This window comes from Mixophyes fleayi, chromosome 1 (assembly GCF_038048845.1).
Source record: "Mixophyes fleayi isolate aMixFle1 chromosome 1, aMixFle1.hap1, whole genome shotgun sequence".
Classification (NCBI taxonomy): Eukaryota; Metazoa; Chordata; class Amphibia; order Anura; family Limnodynastidae; genus Mixophyes; species Mixophyes fleayi.
In genome coordinates this window covers 363,311,756-363,326,911 of record NC_134402.1, presented here as the reverse complement: position 1 = coordinate 363,326,911, position 15,156 = coordinate 363,311,756, and the positions used below count along the sequence as shown (strand labels likewise).

General features: G+C 41.3%; 1 protein-coding gene and 1 long non-coding RNA gene across 4 annotated transcripts in view; one reads left to right on the top strand and one right to left on the bottom strand.

The window, feature by feature from the left end:
• The window catches only part of KSR2 (kinase suppressor of ras 2), a 388,289-nt gene that overhangs the window by 300,401 nt on the left and 72,732 nt on the right, over window positions 1-15,156 (top strand). The gene's annotated exons all lie outside the window — the stretch shown is intronic.
• The window catches only part of LOC142096420 (uncharacterized), a 71,529-nt gene continuing 70,559 nt past the window's right edge, over window positions 14,187-15,156 (bottom strand). For both annotated transcript variants that reach the window (XR_012678054.1, XR_012678053.1), the window contains one exon: window positions 14,187-14,512. This is a non-coding gene — a long non-coding RNA (uncharacterized LOC142096420). The remainder of the gene's footprint in view (window positions 14,513-15,156) is intronic.

Genomic DNA, 15,156 nt, shown 5'->3' with positions numbered 1-15,156 from the left:
CTCCCTTCTCATCCTCCTTGACCTCTCTGCAGCCTTTGACACCGTTGACCACCCCCTCCTCCTTCACACCCTCCAGTCTTTCGGCCTCTCCGGCCCAGTCCTGTCCTGGTTCACCTCTTACCTTACTCACCGTTCCTTCTCTGTCACCACCTCTGGGTCTCTCTCCCCCCCATCCACCCTTCCAGTCGGGGTCCCTCAGGGCTCTGTTCTGGGACCCTTACTCTTCTCTCTATACACCTCCTCCCTGGGTGAACTCATCAGCTCCTTCGGCTTCAGCTACCACCTTTATGCTGACGACACTCAACTATACCTCTCCTCTCCTCATCTCTCTCCCTCCCTCCTCTCTAGGGTGTCCGCCTGCCTCTCTGCCATCTCCTCCTGGATGTCCTCTCGATTCCTCAAACTTAACCTTGCCAAAACTGAGCTCATAGTTTTTCCTCCCTCTCATACCCCATCCCCTTCTGACCTCTCCATCACTGTCGACAACACCTCTATCTCCCCTGTCCCCCAACTTCGCTGCCTTGGTGTCATCCTTGACTCCTCTCTCTCCTTTGGCCCCCACATGCTCTCTCTTGCTAAATCCTGCCGCTTCCAGCTGCGCAACATCGCTCGCATCCGGCCCTTCCTCTCCCAAGATGCCACCAAATGCCTTATCCACTCTCTGATCATCTCCCGCCTGGACTACTGCAACCTCCTCCTCACTGGCCTCCCCCACTCTCATCTCGATCCCCTTCGATCCGTCCTTAACGCTGCAGCTAGGCTTATTTTCCTCACTCGCCGCTCCTCTTTTGTCTCCCCCCTCTACCTAGCCCTTCATTGGCTCCCATTCCCCTTCAGAATCCCCTTTAAGCTCCTCACACTCACCTACAAGGCCCTCGCCAACTCCACTGCACCCTACATCTCCACCCTCCTCTCTATTCATGCTCCATCCCGCCCTCTCCGTTCTGCCTCTGACCGTCGCCTCTCTTCCCCCCTTATAACCTCCTCCCACGCGCGTATCCAAAACTTCGCCCGTGCTGCCCCCCTCCACTGGAACAAGCTCCCTCCCTCCATCAGAACTTCCCCTAATCTGTCCAGCTTCAAACGGGCCCTAAAAACCCACCTTTTTCTTAAAGCCTTTCTGTCTCCCACTTAACTTCCTACCTTATCTTCTGCCTCTGTCCTCTTACTCTCCCTCTCTCCCCTGCGTCTCTCTGTCTGTCCACCCCTCCCCTTAGATTGTACGCTCCTCTGAGCAGGGCCATCTCTCCTCCTGTTTCCACCACTTCTAACTCTGCTCTCCAGCTACTTAGCCCTCCTCCTTGAGGGTCCTCCACCCCACGTCCACTCTCGCTCCCTCCTCCCCCCTGGGGGTCTTCCGCGCCCTCCTTCTTGGGCCCCGTTGTTTGCGGATCCTCCCTCCCCTTCCCCACCCTCTCTAGCTGTGCATTGAGCGAACTGAGTTGCTGTGTTTACTGTACTGTGCTGTCTCCCATTGTATTGTGATTTTGTTTGTCTCTGTACGGCGCTGCGGATGCCTTGTGGCGCCTTATAAATAAATATTAATAATAATAATAATAATATTTAAATGCTTTGTTAAAATATCATGGGCGTAACTAGAAATGTATTGACCCCATAGCAACGACTCTTGCTTCACTGAAACTCCAGAAGGCATGTGACTCCCCTGATTGTATCATGTATAACTTCCCCCACTAACACAATTATATATTCTGCTCAGTTTCCACCTACAAACCCCCCACCCTTCATAATGCTCAACTCAACTCACACACCCCTCTTACTTGTCTCTTACCACTGCCTGCTTCATTGGGAGTGTGGGTCCAAAGTATATAGCAATTTGGGATACAACCATTCAGAGGTGCTGGCGTACTGCCCACAGCATTCTAGAGACTGATGCCATACAGATCTAGCGACCACTTAACAATACAAGGGCATATACATTATTGGAGTACTACTATTGCTACAGATAGCTGTGTGTTTTTCCAAAAAAAATAAAGCTTACATAATAGTCTGACTATGGAATGTTTATTAATTATTATTTCATGGCCATGCTGTTATACAGCAAAACGGATTCATTAGGGGAGGGCTTGGAATTGTGCACAGACTGTCTGGCAGCGCAGGGACAGGGGAAACAAGTATTGTGAATAGAGGGGTGAAAAGAAGACTTTGGAAGTGAAAAAGATTCTGTATTTACACCTTAATTGCACTCACTATCTTTCTATTCTGCTCCTGGATACGCTTGTTACATCACCATATGCTTTCCCTCTTACCCTCTTATGAGATGCCTGCTTCAGTCCTTTAAACCTAATTTACTATATAATATGACAATCTATGTGCAGGTACAATATCTTAATTATGTATGTGTTTGTGTGTATGTGTCTCAGACCATTACAATGTTAGCAGCACTATCTGCATCTGAATCCTAATTATTATATATATATATATATACACACAGCAAACAAGAGAAACTCTTCACTAGAGTTAATAAACGCCAATGGGCTGATTCCACCACACTGTTCTAAACCTTAAATACCTTTAAATAATGACTCACATAATGAACCTGAAATAAACCACACAGACACAGTAATAAATTTTGGCGAACTAAGGTCACAGTTTAATAATTAGTTAGAAATTGTAGAAAATGTTGGCAAAGAAAGCGGATACAGGCAAGCTACCAGTCAAAGCGAACTCTATCTGAATACTTTAAAAGGGGGTGGACAGCCAGCCCAAATACCCTGGCGCAAACCTTACGGCGTCAGAAAGACTCCACCCTCTCTGGCCTCACGCTTACTAAAACAATACCCAGGGCACCCACAAAGGTGACCCCCTAAAGAGACAGGATCGAAGGGAGAATAACTCCTGCGGCCAACTAAACTAACTGCACCCTGTATTAACTGCTGCCTGCATCGCTTTCCCGCCTATTGTGCCTCTTCTGAATCCTGAAAGAGAAGACTGGTTAGAACACATAACACGTACTAACATAAACCACATATAACATAAAAAAGGGGTGGGAGGGTGGGTGTTCCACGAGAAGAAAGGAGAAGCACATCTCTTCACACAGGATTATCAGCATGTCTCCAGACTCCACCCCAGCCACCTCTTTGGCCTAGGAAAACGTAACAATTTAACCCTTTAGGTTAAGAAATCAGTGTACCTGACACAAGCCCAGCGTTTAACTACGCTACTCCTTATTCAGGTCCTCGCTTTTCCTTACAGGAATTTCTGTGGGAGGGGCTGATGTACCTGATTGTAAGCCAATTGTTTTCATTTGGAAATGGGCTTGGCCTCACAGAGAAAAATGTCTACCATAGAAAGTGTGTGTGGGGGGGGGGAGGTGGGAAAACCAACTCTGTTGTAAATTATTTTGTGTGAAAAATGTCAAATATTATTTTCTTTCTCGGGAACTATTTGTAGAAATCATCAATTAATTTATGTAGGTAAATCACTCACGCGGGGAGGAAACAAGCAGTAACTTTAGACCACTATTGGATGGGATTTCCCTTATGGGTGGATAGGTGGGGGGGGGGGGGGGAGTCATTGTCAGTTCTCTCAGAGAGTCAGAGTTTATAAAGGAAAAAAATGAAAATAAATTAGAGGTTGGGGAGGCGACCCCGTGGCCCCATAGCAATTCCAACACCTGCAACCACTATAATTTCACCCTGTTTCATATTGTATCATAATTTTATATACCTATACAATAGGTCTGTTTGAGAGACATTTGTTTGGTGTCAATGGTAAGAACAGTCTTGTTGTGTGGGAACAGAAATTCATATGTTAGTTTTTGGCTTGGCCCTACATCTTCTCTTCATGTTGTTATAACATTTTGCACCATTTTTCTGCTATAGGCAGCTCCTGTGTTTTTATATGAGGTCTCACTGGAAAGTGTACAGGTTTCACAAGGGTTAGTAGATCATTAAAAAAACTCCAAGTACACCTAATATATGTGAAAAATAATTTGTTGTGTCACAAATATGAATTATCTATTTGTAACATTCCCAGGAGGCATTTATATCTGACAACTTTTTTTCCTATTTGTTGATGAATTGGCAGAATGTCCCTATTCCTCTGTGACTGCTGAACGTGTGTTAGGCTGGGAAATGCATCTGAAGCTATTCCTTTGGGTAATGCCTGAGAATGTGAGACCTGATCAAAGACACACATCAAGAGCCTCTTTCCTTATGCTGAACACAGCAGTGACATTCCCTTGGCACTTGGTTTTTTGGACACAGAATTTGTAGAGAACAACCAGACTGACAGCTGCCCAAAGAAATGTCAGTTCTTTTATGTCATGGAAGAAACATACACATATGACCACTGTATTAAAATTATAGATCACAAATCTTATCTTTTTCACCTACTGTGCTTTTTTTTCTTTATCTAATGGGGCTTAATAATTAAGTATATGAAAACAGATGCACAAGTTGTGGAGCATGTCATACTTTTAGCATCCAAAAATATATATGTACCATAAATGATTACATATTTTGATAAAGTGGATGTCTACATTTGCTTTTTATACAAATCCTCTTATCTTGATGAGTAGCAGAATGTTACTCCTGCTACCTTGGTAGTTAATGTAAGTGCTATATGTCACTCACCCTAGTAGTTGTCCGCCTGAATAGATCCATAGTCTTCACTCATGTTAGATTGTGTATGCACATGAGTGCTTTGGTGCGCACAGTCAGGCCCATGCCCATGACATCAGCAGGTCTATTTAAGTAGCTCTGTCTTTTCACCAGTGCCTGACCAACAAGTTCTGTACTTTAGTTGTTTGACCTCCTATATATTCTACTCAATTACTATATAGACCAGGCTTGTTTGTCTATGTCTGATTGTGACCCTTATCCTCTGCTTTGTTATTCCATTTTTCATCTGTGCTGCCTGAGGTTGGATTGGATTCTGATTTTGTATCTGAGCTGCCTACCCTGATCTCGGCATGTATCCACATTTCTTCTGTCTACCAGCAGTGACTTGGGCTTATTGTAGGAAAAATCATCATTGTTTAGCATGTTTACCATGTTCCTGGTAATGAATAGTGTTCTTATTAAACAGTTTAGACAGCATCAATAGCTAGTGGTATAGTGAGTCCACATGGGAGATGTTCCAAGACACCTTGCCCAGACCAAGAATCATTCAGATAATTCCATTATCAGTGGTAAATGTATCAAGCTGCTGGTTTTAAAAAGTGGAGATGTTGCCTGTAGCAACAAACCAGATTCTAGCTGTCATTTTATAGAATGTACTAAATAAATGACATCTAGAATCTGATTGGTTGCTATAGACAACATCTCCACTTTTTCAAACCCGCAGCTTGATAAATGTACCCCTCAGTCTCTATGTTACAGGACCTCTTTAAGAGAGTAGAAATGCAGAAGAATAAATAGGAACTGAGTATTCACTTTTTGCAAGGTCTTTCCTGCAGCATATATTTACTTCAGACCTCTCTGTCCCCTCCTCTCAGTGGTTCAGGTCCTAGTTTTGCTCCAGCTTCTCAATCTATGTTTCCTATTCCAGGACAGATAACATCTAATCAACATATTCTAACACCGTCTTGTTGTAATGGAGACATTTGTTCTGTGGACAGTCAGGCCTAGGCTTCTCCTTTGTGGGAAAAGAATGATCCCAATCTGTATAATAGTTCTCTGCTTATTATGGTTTACAAAGGGCACCGTGACCATGGATCAATATGCTGTACATTATCACACTCCAGCCTCAGAATGTGCTGGAAGCTTTGGTCACCACATTCTGACCAGGCCTCTTTGAACGTTATCAAGGATGAGTAGGCATCTGGTGACTTTCAACAAGTCTTGATGATGTGATCAACTTATACAATACATTAGATCTGGGTTTTTTAAATTTAATGAGTTATAAAAGTGTCTCTGGTCCATCTTTCTCCTAAGTTTCCCCTCTTCAGAAAAGCTTATGCAGGTAGATTATTCTGGCTTTCTGAGGAAAAAGGCACTCATATTGAACTTTGGGCTCATGTCTCTGTTGTATGGCTAAGAGTCACTTTCTTAAGCAATGCTGATTTAAACTAGTACACTTGAACGGTGAGGTCCAATTGGTAAAAATTATTTGCAAGGTTAATATCTTTTTGTTAAAATAACTTTTAAAATAGCCACATCTGCCTTCCTAGAATATGAGGTCGCTAGGAATTTTAATTAATACAGCCTGTTACAGAAATTCGGAATCCTTCCTCTTTCCTTGCCCAAGTCACTAACCCTTACTGCTAAAGATGGGTAGCTTAATTCCAGGAGCTTATGTTCAATTTAGGACAGTCCCACTTATTCTTCAGGTAGACGTTCTACATAAAGAGTACATTTCCTTGCTTGGTACTCCTGGAAGGAGTTTCATTTCAGAGCAATGTGTCTCCAGAATGTCCACAGAGACACATTGCGATGATGTCTCGGCTGGAATCTCCGCTCATTTTACCTTTCACCACATAGAGGTTGGTGGAAAAATGAGTGAAGATTTCCTACTCTAATGGCCGCCAATGTGCGCAGCCAGACATCGTGGTGATGTATGGTGACACATTGCCCCCAATTGAATCTGCCCCTAAAGTCTTTAATCAACTGCTTATATGTCTTTCTTAGATTCATAAATACATACCAGTATGTTTTTGGAGTGTGGGAGGAAACCGGAGCACCCAGAGGAAACCCAGGCAAACACGGGGAGAACATACCAAACTCCTCACAGATAAGACCATGGTCGGGAATCGAACTCATGACCCCAGTGCTGTGAGGCAGAAGTGCTAACCACTTAGCCACTGTGCTGCCCACTATCCTGAGTTGGCCTCAGAATGCATGTCTAAAAGCCACTGAAAGATTTTTTGGTTTTAATAATTATTATCAAAAAGTGATTGCAACCAATGAAAACAAATAATTAATCAACAATAAAATATCAGAGACTGTCCAGTAAAGTCACTCACAGACAGAGTTACAATATTCTCTCAGCTCTATTATTGGTTTACCCTTGTATCATAAAACCACAGTTTGTACCAGATCTTAGGTGCTTTCTGGAATATAAATAGTTAATCAGACCCTGTAGGTCTATTACCTCTTGTCATCATCTCTCTTTATTGAGATTAATGTAAACCCTCTAGGACTGATTAGGTACAAAACCATTAGGGAATGCAATTGAATGTATTCATTGAATTGGCTTCTCCTTCTTCTCAGGTTTAGGCTTGCATATAAAAACACACGTGTAAAACTATTTACTTAATATGACACTTCCTTAGCTACTTCAAGCCTATTAATTATACAATGTATAGTAAACCACAGCTGCTGTCAGATACAGTCTTTTTACAGATCTGAAATCCACTGTTTATTTTCTGATAGCTGCTAGACAGGCGTAGCTGTGAATCCATGTACACTGGGGAATGCTAAGTAGCGAACTGTATTGTTGCTGCAGTGGGTATTTAGGGTGCTAATTAGAGATGCTCAGACTCGGTTCCCAGAGAACCGAGCACACCCGAATTCGAGGCAAAACGTCATCGTTATGTCATCGGATCTCGGATCTTGCAAGTTTTGGATTCTATAAGTACCGCCCTGCACGGCGATCCAGCGCCATTTCACAGAGGAACACAGAAGGGGTAGCACAGTTCTTGGCAGTCTCTAGTGCAATTGGACAGCGTCATAGGTAGAAAAGAAAGAGGAGGGGGTAGCAGTGTTCTTCAAAGTCTCCAGTGACATTCAGGAGAGCTCTAAATCTGCAGTCACATTGTACACAGAAGACCAGGAGCACCAAGCAGCTGCTGGCACCAGTCATGATGATAGTAATCCCTCTACGTCATCTGCTAAAACTTATGTTAAAGTGCATAGTGTTTTTAAGTTTTTAAGAAACAAAAATGTAAAAAAACACTTTTCACCTTGGTCAAGAAAAAAAAGACCTCTAACTATCAACATCCAAAGAATGGTAGAGGATTATTTTAAATTTTTTTGAACGGTATAAAGACAACAGTTTTATTAACAAAGAACAACGTTGCTTGCAGAAGTAATGTAAGCATGGATGTCTAAATAGACGTGTATATGTAATACCTTCCACTTTGCTGCTGTTTCATCAGTATTGCACAAAGTGTTTGTAATCTGCATTTTCCGTCAAAGTACCTAACTATATTATAATTTTTTGTAAATTGGCTCTATTTAGTGCATTGTCTGGCACCCTGGATTGGTCTGGGTCTGATAAAAGCACGCATCCGGGGGCACGGGGGTCAGCGCTGAAAATAATATTGTGACCTGTGAGGTGGTCAAAATTGACTGCAAATGACTTGAAATTAGTGTTATTGAGTTAATAATAATGTAGGGGGGAGGGGGAGGGAGAAAAAAATATGTGATTTTAGCAAAAAAAATAGGGATTTTAGAAAAAAATGGAGGTGATGTGCTCCTGTGTGCATATTACATATTCTCTATTCTGGGAAGGAAAGCAGTCAGAAGGGATCTGTAATATCCATTTAGGTGTGTCCTGTTAAAAATTATAATAGGCTCAAGCAATGGATAAAAGTAGCGTTAACAATTTTTAACTATGGTAGTAACAATATATAGGATGTATGGTGATTCTTCAGTTGCTCTAGAACAGGGGAAGGCAACCTGCGGCTCTCCAGGTGTTGTGAAACTAAAATTCCTAGCATGCCTTGCCACCTATCTGCTAGTTATCTACTGGCAAAGCATGCTGGGACTTGTAGTTTCACAACACCTGGAGAGCCGCAGGTTGCCTACCCCTGCTCTAGACCAATAGGAGTCTAATAAGCTACAGTTACCCACCCCCCATGTGAATGTTTATCAAGGGGATAGTATGAACATGATGTGGGGATATTGTTGTGTTCCAATTAAAGCAGGTAGAGGGGGCTCATGATGGGTATGTTAAGTCATTTTGAGGTTTGATTTAATAAAGGGGGAGAAGCCCTATTGCTGGTGATAGGACTTTTCCTTGCTTTGCCTTATGCATTAAAGGCTTACCACCGACAGATAACTGCTATCACCGTCTGTAACCCCCACCAGCGGTAATATTATTTTGCCTTTGAGTAAAGCATTTTTTTTAAAGTGTAATGGTTATAAATAATTTTTTAATCATTTTTATATTAGTGGATCTGAAAGCCCAATTCTTGCTTTTAATTCCACAGTGCATGTGCAAGCTGCAAAGCTGGCTTCCATACACGCATATCTACAGAGTAGATGCCATTATCGCTGACACAGTTGAATCGGAAAGATTTTTGATAAATGACAGCGATAAGAGATTAAAAAAAAAATCAGTGAACCCAGGAGTGGGCATAGGATGACTATGAGTGTGGCAGTAGATGATTGCAAGAATGCTCAGCACAGCAAACCACGTGTCTGCTTTGTCATACTGTTTGGGTTAATATAGTGCAGTCACGTCATACACCTTCCGGATGAGACTTGGGACAGGTTTTTTCATCTAATTCAACACACTCAACTTGAGGGGGCCTGTCAGTCATTAACAGTGCAAAACAGTACTTTTTGCAATAAGTAACAAGGTAGAAAACCAGAAAATGGGTGTGAGGGAAGTAGGAAAACTGCACATTTAAGTACAATCCATTCGTGAAAGGTGTTTTTTTGTTTTTTTTTACATCTATCAAACAAACATCAAATGTAATCTTACTTGCATTCATCTTAAATTAGTAACCAAAGCTAACTGTTTCCATTTAACAACAAGAAGTTAAGACTGCATCGCATATTGCACCTTTCTGATAAACTGACAGATCTTCTGTTTGGCGTACTATAAGTCTGACCTTCTCTCTTATGAGGCTATTTCTTAGCAGTATTTAATGTAATGAATGCCATTAATCTAAAGTTAAAGAGATATTGGCGTCCAGTCAAGAGAAATAGGAGGACACATTGATCAGGGGGGATAAAACCCATCCTTCCCTCAATATGGACTATAACACCAAATCAATCCTGGTAATGATTTGAAACTAGCAAATGATAGGTCGTCATATCTATCTGTTGCACCATTTATTAACAAAACCTTTTCCCTCTGCTTTCATTTCAAGTATATAAATCTAGAAGTAGTGTCTTCATGGACTTAACTCCTGACATAAAGCACAGAGGTCTGCCACATATTTACATTAATACCTGTTGTGACTAGAGATGTTCACTGACCCCCATGTTTTGGTTTTGGATCTGGATTAACTTCGTGTTTTGGTTTTAGCAAAGCTGCCCTTGCGGGTTTTGGTTTTGGATCCCTATTTATTTATTTTTTTCTAAAATCCCTATTTTTTTGTGCTAAAATCACATAATTTGGCTTTATTTTTGTTACTACAATATTATTAACCTCAACATTAATTTCCAGTCATTTCCACAAAATTTTTGTCAAGTGACAAGAACACTGCTGCCCCTCCTCTTTCTGTATGAACAATGGCACTGAGCAATATCACTGGAGAATGGAGAGTGTCAAGAACACTGATACCCCTGTTTCTGTCTGAGCAATGGCGCTGAGTCTCCTGGGGAGGGAGGTACTTATGGAATCCAAAACCAGAGGCCCCTTCGATTTTTAAAGTTGCCTGATGAAGAGGCCTCTGTGCTCTGAAAGCTAGCAAATATAATAATATTTTTTTTGGTTAGCCAATAAAGGATCTTCTGGGGAGGGTGGTACTTATGGAATCCAAAACCCGCGAGATCCCACAACGCAACAATGAAGTTTTGCCTTGACTCAGATCAGTACAGAGCCGGCTTGCGAGCCTACTCGGATCCCCTAGGTTCGGGTGGGTTCGGTTTTCAGAAAACCGAGCCCGAGCATCTCTAGTTGTGACTGTAAGGTGTAACTCAACAACTAAAATTAAAAGTTTTGAAAAACATTTACCAGCCATTTTATGCTAGTACAGAAATGCACCATTGTATTCTTTTCACTTAAATTGTTCTTCTTGTTTTTTATATGTTTATTTATACCATTATAGAAGCATGCTTTGGCTGATCTGCTCCTGTTATTAATAATCATTGACTATGTGTCAGATAAAGGTCTATCAGCTAATTCCACCCAACGGTTTCAATGTCTGCTGAGCAGCGGATACAGCTCCTCCTGATAAGCCTGTTTCACAGACTGTCAGTCAGCGCTTAGATCATGATCTCTAGTGTGACCACATTTAGTAAATCTGATATTTTGAGATGAGTGATAGTGACCAAACAAGCACATTCTGAAATCAATATGGAGTTTCATTTAATCTTATTTCCATTTAGCTATTAAGCAAATATTTGTAGAAAGATGGGGCCTTTCAGAGTCATTTATAATTGCAGTTTTCAGGTCAATATACAAGATGAGCTGTATTGCACCAAACCTTCCCAGGTTGCGGAATCAGCTTCTGCAAAATCAGGTACTCCGGGTACTCTGTGGCAAGCATAGGAGGGTGTGGCTTCTCTGACCAATAGCTGTCACTGTCACTCATCCGCTCCCCTCTTGGCACCTTGAGCATATGACATTTTGTATATGCTGTTACTTAATTTCTCTTCAAAGCCATAGAAACATGAACTATACATAATATATATTAAAAGTATCAGTTGTTTCTATACATCAGTGGTGCACAATTACTTTGGTATGAGGGCCACCTTGGTACATATTAGTCATTTCCAGTGGCCAAAATAATATTTAAGTTGCGGCAAGCATTGAGGTATCTAATGTGAGCATTGCCTTTAGCTGTTTATCTCTTTCTTGCCTCTGTTTCATCATAAATGTATTAGTCACTCTAAGGGGGGTATTCAATTGTTCGGCTTGATGGCCGAAAAACTTGCGCTCTAAAACTATTAGCGTTAATACGGTAAAATTGCGCTTAAAAAAAGTTCATATGGTAATTTACTCGCAGCGAGTAATTACCGTACTAACGGTAATAGTTTTAGAGCGCAATTTTTTCGGCCGTCAAGCCGAACAATTGAATACCCCCCTAAGGGGAAGATTCAACTGCCCGCATTGTTCTTTAGACACATTATTACTGTTACTACGGTAACTTCTCCACTGACGTTTGCTCGCAACTCACAGAATAACGGTAATAATGTGCAGTTATTACCATAGTAACGGAAAAATGCATGAGCCACGTTGTTCTAAACAACAATGTGTCTAATTGAATCTACCCTTAAAATTGTTCTATCATGAAAGACTTTCAAAGTGGGACAGGTGACAAGAGTGAGTAGGACATTTTCTGAACTGCAAATTGGCATAAAAGTACCACTGTAAAAAAACATAGAGACAAAGTAAACAATAATAAACAGATTTAAACAGAGGAAATTTTTTATATATATATATATATATATATATATATATATATATATATATATATATATATATATATGTCACAAAATAGTAATTTTAAACTATATCAATTGGGTAATTCTCTAAATCTTACTACAGCATAATAATCAGGATTGTGAAAGGTAGAACTATTTACTAATAGTCAGCTGAATGGCCGATTATTATTGCTGTAATCTATCACAAAAATATCGGCGGGGCAGCTGCAATACTCAGCCACCTCAGCGCTACTGGCCCAGAGCAGTACAGGATAAGTTAGCGATTCACCAGGCCAGACCAGGGGATTGCGCACGTGCCTGACCCGTTTAGCAGTTTCACGCATGCCCAGTGGAACTGACAGCCCAGAAGTCCACAAAAAAAGGGTAAAATAATAATAAAAATATTAAATCATTGAAGGCCAAAATATATTCAAAGATTGAAGGATTATTTCAGTGATTTTCTCCTGCTATTGCCATCCTGAGATGGTTTGCATGAGGAATCTTATCCCGGCAGTGGCTAGTGCCAGTGTCAGCACAGGTATCGCCGACATCACTATCTGATGTACAGGATGAACTCTCATTACCTGCGAAACCGCCCGCCATAGGGCTTATTGCCCTATAATAAATGGGCCACTTAGGGTTCACCTGACTTAGCTCCACTGGTTCACAAACAGTTTTTAAAAGTAACCTTTGCATTGAGCAATTAATGTGTTTTGTTTTCAGACGGTACATTTATTTTTCCCCACACTGGGGTGCATATGAAATGTACAATGTTACTAAATAAAATCTGCCAGTAAGGAAATAACTACCTAAATTGAAGATATCAATTGCAAGGCATGTTTTCCGACCGAGATTACTCACTCCTTGCAGTTTTAAATATCATTACTCCTAAGCCATACAGTTTCCTTTCAAATAGGTTTTCAACCTCTCTCTGATTTACTGACCGTCTCCTTCTGAGATTAACTGCACATACTGTACCCCAGCTGGTGTATCTGTAAATACAGAAATATCATTTGACCATAATCAGGTGCAAACAACCAAGACTTGAACAAACTGGGATGGGTCTGGTTTCAGAAGATGTTTTTAAACAACCCATTAGGAAAACATCGCATTATCCCTAAATCTCTCCACTTGAAGATTGATAGTTTGTGAAATGTACTTCTCACACTAATACCACTTTCACATTGCCATGCCTGCAATCTCCCAGGTTTTTCAAGTCAGGTTTTTGTCCAAGAGCGTCCCAGCTCAGAGACCCCGTTCACACTGCACCTTGGACACGGGAATGTCCCTGGTTGACCCTGTTCATACTGAACACGGATCTGCCCTGGAAATAAACTGTCAGTCATCACAAGAGGAGCTTTGATTGGCTGAAAAATGGTGAGGCAGAAATCCAAGACCGTGAATAAGGTGGAGATCCAAGGACACATCATCCGGGATTTAGCTTACCCCTTTGCGGTGATAGTTGATGAAGGGCTTCACCCAAAACATCAACTTTCTGCGCAACAAATTCGCTCCACCCGTAACCTCAGGTCTGCTCAGATGGTGGTTGAAAATGCCTCTGGACGATTGAAAGGACTTTGGCAGTTTTTATTGAAGTGCAATGACATTGATACCAAACTTGTGCCCCACGCAGCTGCTGCTTGCTGTATTTTACACAATATTTGTGAAATACAGAAAGAGCACTTTCTACCAGAGTGGAAGCTACAGGACTCTGAACTATATGTGCTGTCTGTGGGTTCTACAACTTATGGGGGAGAACGTACAAATACTTTTGCAGAACTCATTTGTGCCACCATTACTGCCAATCTGTCATCAATAATCAAGTAGAGCGGTCAAAGAGTTACCTGAACAAAATATTTTTATTCAAAGTGTACAAAATACTTTTTAAAGCGTACCTATGTACCAATATAAATCCAATATAAATATATTAAATATACATCAAAATCAAAAAGCGTTTGTGTTTATTCCAAAGGGTCACAATACTGTTGTAGTAAAAAAACATATAAAAATATACAGTTTGGACACACATGCGCAAATACAGAAGCGCAACATAACCATAGCCATCATGAATTCCCTGTTCTCTCCCAGAATCCGCTCCTGCATACCCATTATTTACGTTATGAAAGAGTCCTGCAACTCGCGCTCATTGTCCAGGAAGCGTTGGAGACGTGCATCTTCTTTGGCCACCATATCCATTTCCTTGAGCTGCTCTATCATTACTGTGGTCATGGCTTGTGTTGCTTGTTCCATCTTATTCAGCTTCTTCTTCCTTTTAGGAACATTATAAACTGCAAATGGGAAAAAGAAAGGAAATACATCAGGGGCACCGAGGATGAGTGAATATTGCTGCAAAATTAAATAGCAGTGTTGTGCTGATATGAGCTTGAGGCCTCCTCTCTCCTACACGCTTAACGCTGCAAGAAAACGTGTTCATGTTTTAATATGATTTTACGTTTAGCTTTGGAGTTTTGTAGTATTGTTTAGTTTTTAGTTTAGCAATGTTAAACTTTCATATATTTATTTAATTTACTTTAAAAATGTTAACTTTATTAAAATTACTGTTTGAACGTAATGTTGGGTTGCAACGCCTGGGTGTCTGGTGAAGGTTGTGCCGCTGGCAACAGTTGGGGGTCTTGCAACGCTTGGGTGTCTGGTGAAGGTTGTGCCGCTGGCAACAGTTGGGGCTCTTGCAACGCTTGGGTGTCTGGTGAAGGTTGTGCCGCTGGCAAAGGTTGTGAGTCTGATAATTCCTCTGCGGACATATTAATAGTTTCTTCTGTTACATTTGAACACTCCAAATCAGCATGTTCTTCCAAGGAATCATCGCTAATCATCAGGGTTGGCATGCTTGAATGACTGCTTTCAGCTGTAGGACTTTGAGCATCACGGCAGCTTGGTGATGACAATGTGATGGGATTTGCCAGGGCAGAGT